The sequence below is a fragment of the Phascolarctos cinereus genome, unplaced genomic scaffold (genome assembly GCF_003287225.1).
Source record: "Phascolarctos cinereus isolate Bilbo 61053 unplaced genomic scaffold, phaCin_HiC Scaffold_5;HRSCAF=322, whole genome shotgun sequence".
Lineage (NCBI taxonomy): Eukaryota > Metazoa > Chordata > Mammalia > Diprotodontia > Phascolarctidae > Phascolarctos > Phascolarctos cinereus.
In genome coordinates, this window is record NW_027555958.1 from 358,079,171 (window position 1) to 358,085,709 (window position 6,539).

At 36.3% G+C, this 6,539-nt stretch overlaps 1 non-coding gene across 1 annotated transcript; it reads right to left on the bottom strand.

Moving 5' to 3' along the window:
- Window positions 1-3,237: 3,237 nt before the first annotated feature.
- Window positions 3,238-3,344, bottom strand: LOC144458164 (U6 spliceosomal RNA). The gene has a single exon (XR_013487711.1). It is a non-coding gene; the product is annotated as a U6 spliceosomal RNA (small nuclear RNA).
- Window positions 3,345-6,539: the final 3,195 nt, after the last annotated feature.

The following is a 6,539-nucleotide window of genomic DNA, read 5'->3' on the forward strand; positions in this document are numbered from 1 at the left end:
TAAAACTCAAAAGCTTATGGAAGTGAATGTTGAAAATTAAAATAAATTCACATAAAAAAGAAATATTGTTATTATTTTGATATATGTATAGGAGATATCTTCTGAGAAGTTTCTTAAAGGCATATTTTTAAAAAAATAAATGAAATTATTTTGTGTACTTTTTAAAAAAATTATTTTCAAATTTTCAAGCATTTATTTTCTCCTCCCCACAACCCTCTAAAAGTGGAGTTGCTTTCAGCACAGACCTCCTCTGTGCACATTTGTTCTAGTTAAACTGATTTTCTCATCTTTGTTTTTGTCAGTGACAATTCTACTTCTTCAGAAAACATATAAGTCCCTACTATGTGCCAGGCATCATGCAAAGTGCTGAGAATACAAAAAGAGTCAAGAGACAGTCCCTGCTTTCAAGGAGATTACAATTTAATCCTTCATTTTGTATATGAAGCAACTGAAATCAAAAGAGACAAAAGGACTTGTCTAAAGTTATAAGGTTATGCACATAAGTGGTAGAAATGAGATAACTCCAGGTCCTTCCCCCAAACCCAGCACTCTACTAAAAATGTTACTTTTTCTACTGTTCTACTGTTGCTGCTGACAGTTGGTCTTCCTTTATAAAAGACAAGCTGGGAAATGTTCAAAGTTAAAAAAAAAATTGTCCAATCTTCTACAGCAGTAACATTGTTAATCTGCCCCATCCATTTAGAGACCAAATATATCTAAGCAATTATCTTAGGAAAGCTGGCTTACAAGAAAGGGGGCCTGATACCTCATCTATCAAGACAGAACTGACTTTGAGCTTCATCAAAACTAACCCACAGCAGAAGAATAGATATCATCTATATTTTAGACTAAAATGACACTTGAAAATGAGACTTGAAAAGTCACAAATTAGTAGTTACACTGAAAATTGGGTGGACAACTAATGAGTATAGAAGAGCCCAAGAACTAGGATAATAAAAGGTCATATATCAAAATCAATCAATCAAAAAACATTTACTAAGCATATATCACTTACCAAATACAAGTTAGGTACTGGGAATACAAGGACAAAAAGCCCTGCCCTCAAAGAATTTACATGTGGGAGACATGTATATGAATACATAGATAGATAGATGAGAGAGAGAGAGAGATAAAGATATACAAATATACACCCATACATACATACAAATATATAGATATATACACGTATACATATGAAAATAAATACAAATTGGGGGGACAGGGCATAACTAGAGGTGTCACGAAAAAACTTGATGTAGAAAATGGCCCTTGAACTGGTCTAGAAGAAAACTAAGAGAAGATGGTGAGGAGAGTGTGTTTCAGTGATGGAGGAAAAGGTTTTACAAAATCATGGAGCCAGGAAATAGAGAATCACATGCGAAAAATAGCAAAACTGTCAGTTTCGCTACACCAGAGTTATGAATAATGAGGCTTGAAAGGTAGGGTCGGATATTTAGACTGAAAGGAACCTTGGGCTTTATCTAATGCAACCACCATCATTTTATAGATAAGGAGCTAGACTAAACCCTCCTTATGCACCCTTGATCACAGCCTCTCCTATCTGCTCCTGTAGAATGCCCCTATTCTCATCAATCACTGTCTAATCCTCTCTCTCTTCCCATCTAGGATCATTACCTGCTGCCCACAAATGCATCCATGCCCTCCCATAAATTACAAAAAATCAAATTCTTACCTAACCAACCTTCCTTTACCTCTCTATAATCTTTGACATTCTTGATCACCCCTCTCTTCTTGGATATTTTCTTTTCTTTAGGTTTTCAAGACACTATTTTCTCCTGTTTCTCCTTTTAGCTATCTCCTCCTAGCTATTCCTTCTCAGTCTCCTTCACTGGTTCTTTATCCAGGTCATGTCCACTAACTATTGATATCCCCGAAGTCTCTGTCCTGGAGCTTCCTTTCTTTTCTCTATATACTAATTTTTTATTAGTTTCCATGAGTTCAACTCTCATCTCTATGCAAATGATTCCCAAATCCATATAATCAGCTGTAAATTCTCTCCTCCAAAACAAAACTCATTATGTTCTCACCTCAACCCCCCCCTCTTCCAAAGTTCTCTGTTACTGTTAAAGGCACCAAGACATCAAGCGAACTACAAATATTTGTTAAGCATCTACTACGTGCCTGGCACTGTGCCAAGAGCTGAAGGTACTATGCTAAGCATTGGACTTTTTCCTAATTGCTTACACCCAAAACCTTTGCATCATCTTCAACTCTTCATTCACATTCTCTCCATATTTCCAGTCTTTTGTTAAATCTCATTGTTTCTCTATTCATAATATCTCTTTTCTCTTCTCTGTACTCAAATCACTTCTCACTTGGATGATTGAATTAGTCTTTGTAACTGGTCTCCTGGCCTCCTTCCATCCTCCAGTCAACTGTACATGTCTGACCATATCACCCTTCTACTCAATAAATTCTAGTTTATTATCATAGGAATGTTATATATTTTTAGAATTAATGAAATCTGAGTTGAAAGGGGCCTCAACATTCCACATCTATAGGTAATTATCCTTTCAATGATGAGGCCTCTACAAGCCCTCATAGCCCCACCAAGGCAATCTGTTCCACAGATCTAATAAAAATGACATGGAATGACATGTTAGAAAAGAATTTTTAAAGGATTATTAGAACCTATACTGGCTACCAGTAATTGATTCACTACTTCCCTTTCTAAGTCAGAACGGTTTTTCTGCTTGGCTCCAAAGGATAGAATTAGTGTCACCGAGTAGAAATTAAAAGTACTTTTCCTTACATCCAACAAAAATCAACCTTCTTCAACTTAAAATATTAGAATTGTAGACTTTGAGCTGGAAAAGACCTTAAGCAATATCTATTCCATTCTTGTCATTTTAGAGATGTCCAACAGAGGCCCCAAATTAAATGACTTGTCCATGGTCACTCAGGTTATGAGTGGCAGTGCCAGGATTAAAAACTGAATTCTTCTAACTTCAGAAGCTGTATTTTACGACACCATGATAGAGCAAGTTCTTCTCTCTGGGGCCAAGCTCACCAAATCTAGTCCTTCTTTCATGTCAGTCCTTTAATTACTTGAGTCTATGTACATGTCCCTACCTACATCTTCTTTTCTCCAGGTTTAATATCTCTGGTTCCTTCACCTGATGTTCATACGGCAATGATTTCTTTTTTTTTTCCAGTGAAAAAGCATTTATTTTCTCTCACTCCTTTCCCTAATTTAAAAGGAAAAAGAAAAAGAAAAAAAATATGGAACGCTTCACGAATTTGCGTGTCATCCTTGCGCAGGGGCCATGCTAATCTTCTCTGTATCGTCCCAATTTTAGTATATGTGCTGCCGAAGCAAGCACATATGACAATGATTTCAAGACCCTTCATCATCCTTGTCATTCCTTCTAGATGTGTTCGTAAATTTCCTTTCTAAAATTTACCATCTAGAACTCAACCTAATGCTTCAGATGTGGTTGAAGCAAGATAGTATGGTAGGACAGTATTATACTTCTTTTAATGATGATAGAAGTTGAGTTAGTTTTTTCATGCTATCATGTCATATATTGACTCATACTGTGCTTGACATCATGAAAATCTCCAGATACTTTTTCACTTAAGTTGCTTTCCAGCCATGTTTCCCCAATCTATATTTATGTAGTTGATTTTAAAAAATCATGTAAGGCTTTTACATTTGTCACAATGATACACCAAATGCTATTAGATTGAACTTATCTTCCTATCTTGTTAATTTTTTATCTTGTTAAGATTTTAAAGCATCACAATTTTGTCATTCAACATCTTAGATTTCTCTTCCAACTTCATATCATTTGCATATCCGATAACAATCGTGTACATAGGACAGATACACATTGGCATGTGTGCCCTGAATGACATGTGTGATAGGAATTCAACTTGTTCCTCTTTATCCTAGAGGACAGAATTAGAATCACCGGGTCTGTGATGTAAAGTGGCTAACTTAGTTGTAACATAAAGGAAAACTTCCTAACAATTAGAACTAGACAAAACTAGGATGTCATGCCTTGAGAGGTAATTGTACAGTGTAGCTGTTGTCTATCATGACTGTCTCAATTCCACACACCCTCCCCCGAGTCCCCAGCCCTACCTTTTCTTTGATCTTCCTTTCATCCTGAGAATTGTTTAAAAACAATGACATGACGCTTTCCACAAAGTGGAAAGAACACCAGAATTGGTATCCGAGAAGCTGTGTTCAAATCTCAGCTCTGCTATTTCCCACCTGGGTGATCTTAGGCAAGACACTTAACCTTTCTAGGTTTCAATTTCCTTTCCTATAAAATGAGGTTTGGCCTCTGGCACCCCCTCCGTGTTTAAGTATATGGTCCTAAGGTCTTACGGTTTAGTGTTTGCCTCAGCTCATTCATCCTAGGCTTCAGACTTTTTGATATTATTCTTCCTGAACCATGTCACTCTTTAGCATTCATGTTCCATTACTTTTAGGTATCCCTAACTATATTTAAGTCACTTCTCTATCCATGATAAAATAATCCCCTGGTGAATATTTTTTTTCTTTTTAAAAATAAACTTAGTAGAGAAGTTTGACAAAGGCTTTTAGAAAGTTAATTGTTACATTTACTTATCTTTATGCTTTTTTTTAATTCCTGAATTAATTAGATCTGTTTCCCAACTACAGAAAACATGTAGATAGATAGTTAGATGGTACAGTGGATAAAGGGCTAGATTTGGAATCAAGAAAACTTTAGTTCAAATCTGGCCTCAGATACTTGCTAGCTGTGTGACCTTGGAAAAATCACTTAACTACTTGCTGCCTCAGTTTCTTCATCTGTATAAAAGGGATAATAATAGCATCAATCTCCCATGACTACTGTGGGGATAAAATGAGATTATATTTATAAAAAATACTTTACAAACCTCAAAGCACTATATAAATATTAGTTATTGCCTTCTTTCTACTAGTTATGTTTGCCTAAACATTTAGTAACTTGTTGATTTTAGAAATCCTTTGATATAATGGAGAGCAGGCTAGATTTAGAGTGAAGTCAACAAATATTTACTATGCACCATGAAACAAATATTTATTATGTGCCAATCACTGTGCCAAGTGCTGGGAATACAAATGCAGGCAGAATCAGGAGAACCGAAGTTCAAGTCTGACTTCAGACATATCCTAGCTGTATTGACAATGGCACTAGCTATGTGACCCTGGGCAAGTCACTTAACCCTCGATTGCCTAAAAAAAAAAAAGACAATGGCAGACTCATTCTCCTCATCTGAAAAATGGACATGATAATAGCTCTTACCTTACCAAGTTGTTGTAAGGATCAAATGAGATATATATGTAAAGAGCAGATAGATAGGTTTCATTTTACTATGTAATATATATTGTGGGTTGTTGTCCTTCACTCTTTTGTTAAATAGGGAGAATTTATTACTGTTTTTATTTTTTATAGGCAATTGGTGTTAAGTGACTTGCCCAGGGTCACACAGCTAGTAAATGTCAAGTGTCTGGTCTGAGACCGGATATGAACTGAGGTCCTCCTGACTCGAGGGCTGGTGCTCTATGCACTGCGCCACCTAGCTGCCCCTGTCCTTCATTCTTGAAGAAGACTAAAATGATAACACTATGGTGGAGTCAACGTACAGCGTGCCAGACTGTACCTGATCAAATCAGTGTGAGCTCAGGAAGGCTCTACCACAGGTTGGGCACAAATAGTCCACGTGAACATTTAGAGTGGAGATGTCTCTAAATTCGCACATCTCATGTTACTTTTGAGCTACTGCAATAGAGTGAATATATTGTATGTATAATGTACGTATTATATATAATGCATGACTTTGTAACGCATGTATAATGTACAGTTGTGGCCCAATTGTAAGGCTTTACATTTATTTTTATTGAATGTTACCTTATTCATTTCAGCCTAGCATCCTAGCCTGTTTAAGATCTTTTAAAATCCTGACTCTATCACCCAGCATACTATCTATTCCTTCCAGTTTTGTGTCACCTGCTGATTTGAAAGCATGGTATTTATAACATTATCCAAGTTATGAATAAATATATTAAATAGCACAGGGCCAAGCCCAGGTTCCTGGGGCACTCCGCTAGAGATTTCCTGCCAAGTTGACATTGAACCATGAATGATTACTATTTTAGTTCAGTCATTCAGTGAGTTACAGATCAATCTAATTGTATTACTGCCTAGTCCACATTCCTCCATATTTTCCACAATAATGACATGAGCAAATGCTTTGTTAAAATCTATGTAAACTGTTTTTGCAGCATTCTTCTGATTTACCGGCTTAGTAATGCTTTCAAAGAAGACGGTAATGTTAGTCTGGCGTGTCATGTTCTTAATGAAGTCATTTTGGCTCATGCTCACCACTTCCTTTGCTAGATGTTCACTATCTCTTTAATATCTGTTCTATAATTTCCCTAGGAATACATACTTTCAGACGCTTTCAATGATCTTTCAAATATCACTAACTGTGGTTTAACAATCACATTCACAGTTTCTTTCAGGACCTAGGCATGTAGTTAATCTGTTTTGGCCCTCCTG